The 15,552-nt window shown below is 44.0% G+C and overlaps 1 long non-coding RNA gene across 1 annotated transcript; it reads right to left on the bottom strand.

Moving 5' to 3' along the window:
- Positions 1 to 336: 336 nt before the first annotated feature.
- On the bottom strand, positions 337 to 3,994 carry LOC310787645. Its single transcript, XR_014553270.1, has 3 exons — positions 3,861 to 3,994; positions 2,640 to 2,712; positions 337 to 1,227 (listed from the first exon to the last, which is right to left on the bottom strand). It is a non-coding gene; the product is annotated as an uncharacterized lncRNA (long non-coding RNA).
- Between the last annotated feature and the right edge of the window lie 11,558 nt (positions 3,995 to 15,552).

The following is a 15,552-nucleotide window of genomic DNA, read 5'->3' on the forward strand; positions in this document are numbered from 1 at the left end:
TCCTCAACGAGTTTTAATGTACACATCACATCAACATTAGCTCAAACGTCACCACCAGGCTTGGCTCTTTTTAAGTCACTTGAATAAGTTAACGCCAGACTAGAAGTAATACACTGAAGAGATGTGGGTTTAAATTCATTGTGCCTTTAATATGAACTTGTGTTTTTTATGTCACTGTTCATTTTTAAGTCATGTTAGTAAACTTTAGGGACAATATATCTGAATTCAATATGTCAATACAAAATATGATGGCCAGAAAAAAATAATGCTGATATTAGCTCCATGTTATTCTGCTGTAGTAATCACAAATCAGACACTTTCATCACAGTTTCCCAAAGCTCTCATCCAAACTATATTTTTTACATTCTAGCAATGCAATGTCAAGATTTATGGCTGAGAAACAAACAATTATGCAGTCAGACTCTGCTGTCACTGAACTGTGATTCATTCATTACATGTTTGGTTGGCCAGAGAGAAGCTTGTTCCCCCTACAGCCAGTGGAGGCTCTTCAGCAGGTTAGATGCAGCGGTGTCTCTTCAGATTAGATGACTCCGAGAACATTTTCTTACATCGGTCACACCAGTACCCTGTTCCAGTGTGAATCCGTTGATGTCTTTTTAGGTTACCTAGGTCACTGAAACTGCTCCCACATTGGTCACAGTGGTAGGGCTTCTCTCCAGTGTGAATGCGTTGATGTGTTTTTAGGTTACCTAACTGATTGAAACGGCTCCCACATTGGTCACATTTGTAGGGCTTCTCTCCAGTGTGAATGCGTTGATGTGTTTTTAGGCTACTTAACAGACTGAAACTGCTCCCACATTGGTCACAGTGGTAGGGCTTCTCTCCAGTGTGAATGCGTTTGTGTGTTTTTAGGGTATCTAACTGATTGAAACTGCTCCCACATTGGTCACATTTGTAGGGCTTCTCTCCAGTGTGAATGTGTTGATGTGTTTTTAGGCTACTTAACCGACTGAAACTGCTCCCACATTGGTCACAGTGGTAGGGCTTCTCTCCAGTGTGAATGCGTTTGTGTCCTTTTAGGTGTCCTAACTGACTGAAACGGCTCCCACATTGGTCACAGTTGTAGGGCTTCTCTCCAGTGTGAATGCGTTGATGTATTTTTAGGCTACTTGACTGACTGAAAGATTTCCCACACAGCTGACAGGAGTAAGGTTTCTCCCCTGAGTGAACTCTCTGATGACTCTTCAACTCTCTGTTGGTGTCTCTCTGTTTCCATAAAGAAAGATATAAAGAAACAATTAGGACAGAGGGACTGTGTGTGTGTTAGGGCTGGGCGATCAATCAATAGCAATATACAGTAGGCCAGAGGTTTTCAAAGTCTGAGACTGCGGGCCTCCCCTCGGCCCTCGGACAAGCCTGACAGTTTCCTTGCTTAGTTTGGCTTGATTCCTAGATGCCTATGGGATCGTGCTTGTTATTTGATCCCATAGAGACTCAGTAATTGAGCCAAGATAGCCTGATGTTGCTGTTTGACTTCAGACTACATCAAATGCATAAAAAGGTCTGCTGCTGAAGACATTTATTTGTTTCTGACTCTGACTCAAACATTTCAGCTATTCTATGTCATCTCCTTTTGTAATAACTCAAGTAATATTTTTTCACCTCCATTCACTGAGCCTCCCCTGAAACTGTTTGGAGCCCTCCCACTTTGAAAACCTCTGCAGTAGGCTATATCAGCAATAGGCCCTTCATCGATACAATAAGAAAATCTACATAATAAAGTTGAAGTTGTGTGTCTGTGTGTAGGCCTATGTCTGTGTCTTCTATGCACGCCCACACTGCAGCTGACAGTGGGCTGAAAATGTAGCTAGCTGTTAGCTATACCCATATATATATATATACCTACCAATAAGTTTACCCATCTAAGCCCATAGGTTGCCACAGTGTTGCGTAGCAACAACACGAATCAAACAAGAATCAGGCTGAAATTTGGGGTTATGACCCGGGGTCATAGGCAGGTTGTATCCTCCTGGAAAACATCTGGGCAGGTTGTATCCTCCTGGAAAACATCTGGGCACCACCATCATTGCTAAGTTATCCTTTATTTATCCCCTTGGGGAAATTCATCCTCTGCATTTGACCCATCCTCTACTAGGAACCTTCCTAGAACTAGGAGCAGTGGGCAGCCACTGTGCAGCGCCCGGGGACCAACTCGAGTTCTTTTGCCAGTACCTTGGTCAGGGGCACTGACAGGAGCATTTACCCTAACTGGCCTAGCAAAAGACGCAGTTGTATTGTCTTTGCGTCTATTTAACCTGAGCAACGCCAGGTACAAACTAGATTTGAAGGCTAGCTGCCTGATAATCTAATATATCAATGATGTCCTTTGATAATGGAGCGTGCTACGAGTGACAGGCAAACAATCATTTAACAGACAAATCCTCAAGTTCCCACCCGAACATATTAAGTGTCAGACAGGGCGTGTCTTTAGGCTCCGCCTCACACTTTGAGCGCACGGGAGAGATAACTGTTTAGCCAGGCCTCCGGCTACCGAATGACAATAGTTAATAAAAAAATAAAATTATCAATATCGACTGATATGAATATTGTTTGATACCTTTTTTGGATATATTGCCCAGCCCTTGTGTGTGTGTCAACATCAGTGATATTTTTCTCACCTCTTCTGAAGAATTCATTTCGACAACGTTCCTCCCCTCCTACGACAGATGTCTGTCCTCCCACCAAGCAGCTCTGTAGGTACAGCAGGGTTAAATTAGATCATTCTCATAAAATGTAATCACAAATTTGGGGCCTCAAACTCATTAGAAATGTTTTCAAAACTGAATTTTATGTTAAAATGTATGCAGGCTTTGTATTTTGCCCTCACAGGTTCCCACGCCTTCAACATCAAATTCAAAGACTTCCAAGTAGGGATGGGTCCAATCCAATATCGGTATCGGGTGCCGATATTGGAATCAGATCGGAAGTGAAAAATGTGGATCGGTGCGTCCCTACTTCCAAGGACCTTTTCCCCAAATTCAGTTAACTTACAACAATACATGTTTTTATGATAAACTAACAGAAGCTACACAGCATCAAACCTGATGTCCTACCCTGCATTAAACTTATATAAGATGATCGCCGGTATGCTGCCAGCATACCAGCACAGCAAAAACAAAAAAACAGACTATGCTACCCTAAATTCGGGTCTTTGAAACCATACACAGGGTTCCCAGTGTATGGTTTCAATGAATGAATCAGAAACGAGAAAAAAAGAGCTTCTTGGATACTTATAGACAATAGACAGGTTTTACGATGTAAAGTACATGTCTACTACAATAGATAAACAAACAATGTACATCTTCAATAGACAGGGGCACAAAACGCAACGCGTTTCAACCACTGGTTTTCAACCGCTCTGGTCTTCGTCGGGCTGTAGGGTAGGCCTACAACCTATTGAAGATGTACTCTACATTGTTTAACTATTGTTTAACTATGTAGCCTATAGCCTACTTCGTAAATTAAAACCTGTCTATAAGTATCCAAGAAGCTATTTTTTTCTCTTTTCTGGTTCACTTTTGGCCTGCTGGGCTTCCTTGTGCCACATTTCCTTCAATGAATTAATCGTGCGTGTGCGTGTGTGTGTGTGTGTGTGTGTGTGTGTGTGTGTGTGTGTGTGTGTGTGTGTGTGTGTGTGTGTGTGTGTGTGTGTGTGTGTGTGTGTGTGTGTGTGTGTGTGTGTGTGTGTGTGTGTGGAGAGAGTTGTGGACACCTTCGTTCGTCTACACAAAGGAATCACAATCGTCCTCAATGATTCCAGAAGATATATTCCATATGATCAGTATGCACTATATCTACAATAAGGCTAATCTAATTCTGTCCAGATGATTCAGACTTACTTGGAGTCTTTGCGTTTCCAAAGTTGTCCTTGCTTGTGTCCAGTAGTTAGTAGCAGGATCGGAGCACAAAGAAACCTTGATCAGAGGTCTGGTCCTCCTGGTCTATTGTCCTGGAATTTCTGTAGAAAACGTGATCACAGCTGGGCCGCGAGGAGTGGCGTCAGCGGAGGACCAAAATGCGAGACTCATTAGCCAATGAACAGCCAGGAATAGGTCTCGCGCTACATTTGCATGCTAAAATAAAGCTGATAATGTACAATTTGATTCAAGGGATGAAAAACCCTTTCAAAGTACAACACAAACTGTCTGCTGCAACTCGACAGTGCTGCTTTTTTTACTCAAGAGTTCCACTTTCTACTTCCTGGGAAAAAAAACTGGTCCATTGGAGTGAATGGAGATTGTCGGAACTCTACCGTGGCCTCGGGGGTCCTGCGACTACCGATGACGTTACGGATTATGATTGGCTGTAGCCCGAGCTGGCTGTGTAGGCCCCGCCCCGAGCCCGATCTGGAACAGCTCTGCAGATCTACCAACGTCAAGTGAGCAGGAATTTTTCAGCTCCAGCAGGAATTTCACTTCCGGTTTAGTTATTTTGCCTTCAAAGTAAAAGCGTTTTTTTACAATAAAATTGGAAGTAGAAATCTAACTATAGACGGTTTTCACAGAACTGTCAGTCCTGCTCTGCTTCTCTTTTTTCTCTTTTCCTGTCCATAGCAGACACTGCAACAGGAAGTGAGCTGGGGTTCAATTTAGAATGTTTTTGTTGTCAAGTTAAAACCGTCTTCCGTTATCACAAATAAAGAAAAAGAATGATCAGAGTTCAAGGTAATTGTGAACAGAATTAAAGTGAAGGAAGGTGTGTGAAATCTATGCTGCTAAAGAATATGTTGGCTAAAGCTAAACAATGTTTGGGTAGCTAGCTAACTACGGGGGTACGGTGATGCAGTGGTAAGCGCTGTCGCCTCACAGCTCGAAGGTCCTGGGTTCGATTCTCACCTGGGACGCTGTGGGCTCTGGAGTTGTGACCCCCTCATATCTTCAGTGCCTACTGCCCAGGTGGGCTATCTCGTCGAAAGGGCCTTTCTGTGTGGAGTTTGCATGTTCTCTCCGTACCCCCCAGGGGGTTCCTCCGTACATAACCCCCCACTAAAAACATGCAGAAGATCGTCATCCGACCAGTGACGACAACATCTGAAGTTGGTCCAATGATGGTCCAATGAAGGTCATCGGGGGCTGGAAAGAAATAGCGACCACTGCTCCTGGCCTGCCCCCCGGAGGAAAGGACAAGCCTGGATGGGTCAAATGCAGAGGACATATTTCACCGGCCACCGTCAGCATGAGTGTGTGTAGTGGCCGCATGCATGTGTTGTAGTGTGTTGTGTGACAATAAAGACGGGCTGCCGTCTGAAATTGTGTTTAACTAAAACCACATTATCACAAGTCACAGCCATTTTGTGCGTAATACTACAACCAGTTGTTATATCAGGACTTCTGTTTCATGCCAAGCTAACACAAGCTAGTCTAGATGAAGGCCCCTCCATGAATGATGAATGATGCAGGTCCGTCCATGTTGATAGTTTCCCCCGAGTTCGGTTACATCCCCTAGGGTTGATCTGGCTGCTAAATCGGCTGGCTAGCTAGGTAGCAATTTGTTAGCAAACAAGCTAACATTGATATCTATCAGGCAAGCTAACCTTACCTATAGCAACTAAAACAGTCATTGGTGGTCAAGCTAACATCTAATCTTATAAATGTATCTCAATGTTAGATCTGCTAATGCGGACAGATATCAAGCTAATGTGACTGTAAAGGGCTCTATTTTTTTATATGAAAAAAAAATAGAATGTGACTGTTCGGTCGCTGCAGCCAATCATAACGCGTGAAGTAGTGATGCCATTTGTAGTCGCAGGACCCCCGAGCTCAATTGTTGTAGCCCGAGCTAAATCCGTACCTACACTGTAAACAGCTGTTTATGTAGCGCCAGTGACCTCACACCTTTGAACTCACCGACGCCCCTCCCATTGTAGTACAGATGGGTCAGGTGGGGGTTGTGAGGCTTTGTTTGAATGAGGTGAAATCCTTTGTCCTTTAAGTTACTGCTGTGACCAAGCAGCCTGTACCAATCTATAACCTGTAGTTGTGTAGCTAATGTGTAAGATAATTACTGTATTATTTCCCCCAGCTGCTGGTATAGATAACAGATCTGGTCAATATTTACAGGGGGAAGCTCCTGAGGAGCATGCCCCTGGACTCGTCAAATGCAGGACATTAATTTTGTTCAAAAGTAATCCAAAAATAGCAGAAAGTAATCAGTTACTTAAATTGATTGTGATACTTGGATTATGTTACTGGTTACAATTATTGTTGACAGGTAATAATTCTATTAAATTACCTTTTTAAAGTAACCCTCCCAACCCTGGCAGTCTTTTGGACAGTGTTCAAACAAACTGGCATAAGCCAGCAGCGAGCACACTCACCGGTGTTTTTAAAGTTTCGGTGCACGGCACAGGAGGTACTTAGTAGGAGAAAGAGAGCCAGCACACGTACTGTACCTGGTGTGCTGGAATAAACTCAACGAAAGGACATTTTTGTGTGCTGGCTCTCTTTCTCCTACTAAGTCTTTTGGACAGTGACACGTCCACATGACTACAAGGTATCAAGGGTCTGCCATGAAACTAGCCTCCATGGATTTGACATTGTATTTGTATTTCAGTGCCCTGACACCATGGAAGAGTGGCAGGAATAGCCAATTCGCCCGCGGGCCGCATGTGGCCCGCCAGTTGAGTATCACTGACATAGCCAGTCATCACCATGTCTTGAGATGTCTTAACACACATTTTTTAAGACATCTGAGATGTATTGTTATTATTATTATTTTATCCTGATTTTGCCCCCATTTTCTCCCCAATTGTACTTGGCCAGTTTCCCCCCTGCTGCCCCGGTCACTGCTCCACCCTCTGCTGATCTGGAGAGAGCCGTAGACTAGCACCATGCTTCCTCTTCACCGGCAGGAGGATCACTCTATTCTGACCAGTTCCCTTCCCCCCCGGATCAGGCGCCCTGACCGACCAAGGGGGGCACTAGTACAGCGACCAGGACACATACCCCCAATCCGGCTTCCCACCCTCAGACACAGCCAATCGTGCCTATATGGATGCCCGACCAAGGCAACACGGGGGCGCGAACCTGCGACCCTCGTGTTGGTAGGCAGGGAATCTACCTCTACACTGCCCGGACGCCCAAGACGTCTTTGAAATTGAAGACTTGTCTATAAGACATGCGTCCTAAGATGTCTTGGAAATATCGACGTCCCAAGATGTCTTAAGATCACATTGGTTTCCCCCTTTTTAATCCCTTTCTTTTTTATTTCATAATGTGCTTATTTACTAACAACACTTCATTTCAACCCATCTGTGTGTCTTCCTTTGGACAACAGACACTTGTGTTACTTTTCAACACAAAATATGCAACACATTTGAACACATACCTTATGTTGTAAAACTATCTTCAACATTCTAATACTGGCACTGGCACTGAAGCATCCCATGCTGCTTTGGGTGAATGAGTTAGAAACTGCCTGCCTTGACATGAAAACTGGCTCGCTGCAGGGGTCACAGCAAATTACCCCCCAGTACACCTCCCCCTTATGTTTGCCCATCCTACCATGAGGATGCAGTGAGTCATAACTGCTCGTCTCAATGCTTCATGCAGTTAGAGGAGTGAGGACATGGTTTGAAGACATTGATGTTAATAAAGAAATGCCAACTGCTAAATCATGTTAATGACTCACGATGATCTGATGAAGAGGAGGAAGAGCAGGACAACTAATCAACAATACATCAACAGTTGTACAGTGGAGGAGCTGGGAACTCTCAGCTCGGGTGGAGTGTGTGTGTGTGTCTCACCAATCGGATTGTGTGAATTACACATTTTATCATGATGAATGAAATGACAGTTGTAATAGAGAGCCAAAGTGGATGTCGGTCGCTTCCTGCTTCAGCATGCGTACCAAGACATTTTCATCCACCATTTATTTTCCCATAGACATTTCGTAAAATGCTTATAAAAAATTAGTTTTACTTAGTCAAACTCAATGATTCAGCTATATTTCGAATCGGGAGAGACCATAGACATCTCCAACATACATTTCACACGGACCAAAACTAAAGAAAATGCTGTTTTTTCTTATCCACTAGTGGAGTGGAACAAAATCCATAACAACATTAAAAATCTGCTAATTCTCTGAATAGTTTTAAAAAACCTTCTAAAAAATCCGTGCTGAGTAAGCTACAGTAATATAGTGCAAAACCTTTCTTTGAATGGTTATTGAACTTGTGTTGGTTTGTATCTCTTTTTATTTTTTATTCTTGATTGTTATACAATAAATAAGTTTGATGACTTTTTGTGTGCTCTACAAACATGAAGTTATATTTAAAATTTAAAATAAAATACATCCTAATCATTTTCTGAGTTGGGGTGTAAATAGCTCATGTGACTATTTACAGGTATATTTTAATCATTTTCTGAATTGGAGTGTAAATATCCAAATTGACTATTTACACCCGGGAACAAATAGCCACATGGACTATTTACACCCGGGTGAAAATAGACACATTCATCATCTGCCAAAGATGTATTGTCTCTCGCCGTTCACCACCACCATTTTTTCAGACGCTATAGTTCGTATGCCGTCGCTGAAGGAGGACGTGATGGCGACTTTGGCTCTCTAGTGTGAGCCGTCACTCTCAGCAGCTGCTGCCAATGAAGCCCAGAGGAGAGCTTTAAGAAGAGATGAGACCACTATACCACCCGGCTTCATTTCCACATTGACATTAACACTGTTGCATCGACCCTCAGCTAAGACCAGCTTTGTGGATTTTCCTTGGCAGCACCCAGGGTGGGATATATGGCTATAGGCTGCACAATTCATATTATATTTGTTGGCAGCGCAATGAATACACATTCATATATATTATTCATGTGCCCTAACTCAGGGGTGTCAAACAGATCCACCAGAGGGTCCAATCTGGCCCACAGGCTGACTTTGCAAAGTGTGAACATTGCAGAAGAACTCCTTCAATCCAATGTGATGCACTTGTGAAGGCTAAGTGGTCTAGTTTCATGTTTGCTGTATTCATCCCTAGATGGTAAACTATTTGTATGACCCTTGAATGTAGAGCATTGCACAGTTGTCATCAATTGTACAGACAGTAGATTTGATCATTTGTTTGATAGGCCTAACATGGTAGCTGAGATGACCATGTGAAAATGTACTCTTAAAATGTCGGCTGCCTGTAATTCTTTACACTATAAAAGAAATGTGAAAATGTTGAGGTGTTCTTATTTATAGGTTGATGTTATTATCCATTGATTTTCTTTGGCCCACTTGAGACCAAATTGGGCCGCATGTGGCCCATGAACTAAAATGAGTTTGTCACCCCTGCAGCCTAACTGACTCCGCTGCAGCCTAACTGACACCCCTGCAGCCTAACGGACACCCCTGCAGCCAACTGACACCCTTGCACCCTAACTGACACCCCTGCAGCTAACTGACACCCCTGCAGCCTAACTGACACCCCTGCAGCCTAACACTGACACCCCTGCAGCCTAACTGACACCCCTGCAGCCTAACTGACACCCCTGCAGCCTAACTGACACCCCTGCAGCCTAACTGATTGATGGTCTTGTCTCGGCTCGGACACTGTTCAGTTTGAATCTGCTCGGACGATATGAGAGAGATAAATTTTCACTTGACCCAAGGCTGTGAAAACAGAACGGCGAAGAGGAATTAAAAAGTGAGAGGTTTTGAGTTACTCGCTTTATTTTGCAGCAGCACTGACGGGATCGACCAAAGAATACAGTGGATGAATGCAAACTTACCCAGCTTTCCCCAGTCTGATGTTTGGTACCTTCTACAGATTATTATTAGTGGCCGGGCCAGCGAAGCGGCCAGGCCACTTCTTGTATTTGCCTTTATTATTATTCTTCTTCTTCCTCGCGGGAAGTTCGACTTCCCATGGATGAAAACTAACCAAACTTTGCACAAAGGTCCAGTCCCATGCCAAACGTCTTTGACACAAATTTGGGGCCAATAGTCCTAACGGTGGCACTACAGCGACCGTCTAAAGTTTAAAACTTAAAAAATTCATAAAAAATCAGGCATTGCAACTTTCACCAAAATGTGCGCCTAAATGAGGGGAAGCTTTTGTACAATGCAACCTATGGCCAATTATGAAGTCTAAAGACCGCAAAACTGCAAAAACTGCAAAAACGAATTAAACCCTACTCCTCCCACATTTTTTCTTCAAACGACACCAAACTTCAGTATCTGCATCGTTAGACTGTTCTACACAAAAGTATCAAACCAGATTTTCGATCGGTCAAAAATTGAGCCCACAGTGCATCAAAACGTTGAATTCTGGCCCCGTGTATAGCCTAATTACCTTAATTACCTTTGGCAATTAGGTTGTATTTGTGATGTCATCAGTCAGTCAAGCAATTGTGATGCCATCACTGATGTCACTCGAGCAATTGTGATGTCATAATACCTTAAAGCCTTGAGACTTGCCCAGCCACGACCCATTGCTGCGCAGCAGCCACTTTTTTGGCGCGTAATAACCCCCACAATTTCTGCGCATTTCTGCGTCCGAACTCAAAACATGCGGCTTATTGAGGACAGGTGTGCTATGACTTTTCTAAGGGTTTGGTCAAGCGGTTTGGCACTTCTTTTGAATGGACCCAGACCCGGCCGGATCCGTGTCGGAACCTCGGGTATTCGGGGGGTCGGGCATACCCGAAGACCTCTAGCTCAAAGCCTTGAGACTTGCCCGGCCACGACCCATTGCTGCGCAGCAGCTATAATTATTATTTATTTTTTTACCTCACTTTGTTTTGAAATTTGGAGTATAATGCAGCAGGAGGATTTTGCTTTCTCTTCTCTTCGCTCCACACCCAGTCCTTCTTCTCAGGGCCGTAACCAGGGTTCTGAAATAGGGGAGGTCCAGCAAGGGGAGGTGCATTCGGTGCCGGAAAAAATTTGAGGGTTTTTTCCCCCCTTTTTTAGCCATATTTAGAGTAATATATCATTTTAAATCAACATTAGGATTATACTGTTGTGATGTCATTATTCAGTATATTCTCTTTCATGTCACCACCTGCTCAGCTCTCCTGTCAACATAATTGTAACTAACAAACACAAACTGTTTTAGCCAAATTCATATCAAAATGACACCTACAAACACAGGTACACAACCCAAGCCGTACACAACACACAAAGTCATCATCGATAATAAAAAAAACATACAGAGGGACATTTATTTATTCCTGATAGGAACGATTGAAAAATAAAATAAAATATATTATGTTGTTTTTAACTTTACACCACCTCTTTTTGTTTATTTATTGGGTCATGAAACTGAAACCATGCATATAGCCACCTGCATACCTGACTTCGGGAGCTTGGCAATTGGCATCATGCATGATTAGCCAGTAGCATCCCAACGTGTCACACAGGTAACATTACTTAAGAGACAGACTAGACACTTACTTTCTTGGTTGTTGCTAAAAAATCTGTCAGTGTCACTCACTGTCTGTCGTTCACTCGCTCACTGTCTCGCAGCTCGCTCACCTTCAATTATCTCGCCAGGCAGACAGACAGTCATCACTCACCACCATGCTGCTGCTCTCTCGGAATCAAGTTACCGCGGACGCGGCGTCAGATGACTTCCTGCCTGACCTGCCTTTCGTTTCAAAATAAAAGCGATCCCGTGTTTTTCATGCTTTTCCATGCAGATTGTTTTATAAAAAAAAAAAAAAAAAAAAAATCCTCTGAAATATTAGGGGCGGTCCGGACCTCCCCGTCCTCATAGCTAGTTACGGCCATGCTTCTTCTCACTGCTATTTACACTCTTGTAAACAACCTGTGGACAGAGCCATTCATACGCTTCATTCCAGTTAACTACCAAGGGGGCAGTTTTGGCCAAACAAAACGCAGGGTATGAATCCAGCCGTCCCCATCAGTCTCTCCAGGGATACACAAAGACCACATCATGCCTGCAAGCGGAAGTGGAAGTAAGATTTCTTGAACTCATTTCAGGCCAATTCCATGTCATGTCTACATGATGGAGTCTGTCTAAGAGTAGAAAGAAACGGGAATGCACGACTTGGCTCTGAGGTAAATAAAGACAATTTAGTCACCATTTGGGCGCGGGTTCATGACTTAATTTGCATGTCGTCTCCTCACACCCTGGCCTCCACCTTTCCACAAACTCTCCACTACTAGCAACCTAGCGCGCTACGCACGCTCGATTCCTCGGCTCGCCCACTGCGCGTCGCATACGCATGGCCTGCAATACTCACCCAGGCATGGATGACATCACTGATGACATCATCACGGATGACATCATCATTACACATACCTGGGAAACACTGATCATGACCTGATGATGACCTGACACCTGATGATTATTTGGTGACAGACAGTAGCAGTTGTTATGGGGCAGCTGGAGTGGATTGATTGGATTCATCAGGTGGATTATTAATGCATATATTAATATATATTATTATATTATTAATGCATTATAGTCGTATCAACAATGGAGAGAGGCAGCTGGTGACAGACAGGTGAGTGAGGCATGGGGAGATGATGGGAGGGAAAGACATACTGCACATAATATGTTTTACAGTGTGTACACACACACACACACACACACACACACACACACACACACACACACACACACACACACAGAACATGATCTCTGTTGACCAAACCAATGGCCAGGATAAAACGTTACATTGTATGTCTGCAAACAAGGGATATGTAGAATATCAGCGTAAATATGATGCAAATGCAAAAGAAAATCTCAAATTTGGCATTTTACTTTTCTGCGAAGTGTGAACCTAATCTCGACGTACCGTTCCAAACCATCATAACCCTCCCCATGTTAAACACACATAAAACAACTTTGGTTATGTTTAGGCAGTAAAATGACTTTGTAGGCAAATAAAACAGGCTTAAATAAGAAAAATGTTAAATGACTCACGGTTGAAACATTGGAAACGACCACAGCGTCAGTACCCTTAGTGCCCACCGCGCTTTTAGAAAAACTAGGCATTATGACATCACTGATGATGTCATCAGTGGGACAGAAACACAGAGCCCCATCTCCCATTTATATACTGATGATGATGATGATGACTGATGTGATATGCAACGGGACTTAAGATGACCCTTTCTTGTCCCCATGGGGTAATTCATCCTCTGCATTTGACCCATCCTCTACTAGGAGCCTTAGAACCATCCTCTACTAGGGACCTTCCTAGAACTAGAACCATCCTCTACTAGGAGCCTTCCTAGAACTAGAACCATCCTCTAAGGAGCCTTCCTAGAACTAGAACAATCCTCTACTAGGGACCTTCCTAGATAGGAGCAGTGGGCAGCAGCAGTGCAGCGCCTGGGGACCAGATGAGGACAGATGTAGACAGTTTACAGTCACTTAAACATGGAGGACAGATGAGGACAGATGTAGACAGTTTACAGTCACTTAAACATGGAGGACAGATGAGGACAGTTTATGGATTGTGCAAAAGGCAGTGCTGCCTCAATATTGGGAAGGTCTCTTATTCTGAAACGCAGTGACTGTATCTACTCTGTATAACACCAACTCCTTTAGCTGGGCCTTTTTATTTCTTTTGGACAACACCACCCTCTGCTGGTGGTTTGCATCTATTACATGAATACAACCAGCATCCCATAGAAAGAAACGTAATAGGACGAATCAGCGTGACGTCACTTGACACCCAGAAATGCTGAACCCCGCAGCATGGCACAACTCATACTAGTTAACTGCCGCGGGGTTACGCATTTTTGGGTGGCAGTGACGTCACAAAAATGAAATGCCCATGCCTAACCTGGAAGATGACGTGACTTTGGCACTCCCCGTTGCCATGGCGACACTTCCTTAAACAGAACTTTCCGCTGTTTGCTGCAAAAAATAGACCTCAGGCTAATTTATAGCGAAGACAGCATCTAAATAAATAGGCCTACCCTTGGGACTACCTTGACTAGTCCTCCACCGAGAAGGACCTATAGACGTGCGGCGGAAGGAATTGGTTGCAGTCCGTCACTCACCACCATGGTCCAGCGGGAGCCACGGAGGGGGCAGTCCGGCAAGACGAGCTATGACATCGGCCTGATGTACACACAAGCCCCGGCTTTTAACGTGGATATTGACAAGGTTTGTACAATGATGTTGCTGCTACCCGTTCACCCTCCCTCACCCAGTCTTTTGAGAAGTGGGACTACAGCCTAGTGTAGTCCCTCCCTGTGATATAGCCTATATCTCAATGGCCTAAACAGTGATATCTAAGATGATCTTGTATTTAATTCGCCCAAAAATAGGTCAGTAGTATTTGCACATTGTCAGTTAACTTCTACTATACGTGACTTCATGGAGTAAGGATCATTATGACATGAGTTAGCCACAGAAGATGTGCCGATTTCTCACTGGAGTTGACTTCACACTATACAGATCAGACACAGTGTAGCTACTACTGTATTCACATCTGTAGCCTACTGAGTGTAGTATTACACACACACACACACACACACACACACACACACACACACACACACACACACACACACACACACACACACACACACACACACACACACACACACACACACACACACACACCTGCCAACATTATGCAAAAAGAGGACCCCTTTGAAAATGTCCCCCCCCCCCCGCCAAAAATATTGCCTAATTTTGGAGTGTTATTTAGCTACCTTCTTGACAAGCTAGCATGACATGGTTGGTACAAATCGATTCCTTAAGTCTTCTAGTTTCATATGATACCAGAAACTTCACTCTGGCTTTAAAACTGAGCCTGCTGCAGCCTCTCAAAGTAAATGTTCAAAATTGTGATATTTCCCAAATATCGCGATATTTCCGAAAATCGGCCCAATCCGGCTGCTACTCAGGGCTAATGTTTATTGTAAATACTGTTGTCTGTAAAAAAAAAATAAAAAAAATAATGCAATTCTCTGGCGGACCACCAGTTGGAGTCCAATGGTCCGCAGACCACAGTTTGTGAACCAATGGCCTAGCCTACTTGTTGGAGAGCAGCAGAATATCGCAAACTGTCTGCCCCATCCAGGACGCTCCCCTGCCCCCCATCCTCCAGCGGAGGGCACAGGCGTGGTCCAGTGGCGCTCCCAGGCTGTCCTCCACCACCTCGGGCTGGGCGCACAGCGGGACACCCCAGGCCACCTGGCAGGCCCAGACCCGCTACCCCAAGCCCCCGCCACACTGGAGCACACACTACCTCAACCACCTGGAGAAACGGGTGAGGAGCACACACTATACCTCAACCAGATTCAGATTCAGATTCAGATTCATTTATTAAGGACTGCACAACAAGTCGGCAGAATTTGCTTTCGGTACAGCAATTGTTAAGCACATGAATATTGTGTCAGCATGAGACATTACAGTACATAGACAGACATATGGCAACATAAATACAGAACATTAAACATATACATTGCTGGAGAGGTATGCAGTGAGGTTTCAGAGGTGAGTGGAGTTCAGAAACCTGATGGCAGTGGGGAAAAAACTGTTTTTGTATCGTGTTGTTTTGGTGGAAATTGATCTGTAGCGCCGTCCAGAGGGCAACAGTTGGAACAGGT

Source organism: Poromitra crassiceps (assembly GCF_964638095.1).
Source record: "Poromitra crassiceps genome assembly, chromosome: 13".
In the NCBI taxonomy this organism is placed as follows: domain Eukaryota; kingdom Metazoa; phylum Chordata; class Actinopteri; order Beryciformes; family Melamphaidae; genus Poromitra; species Poromitra crassiceps.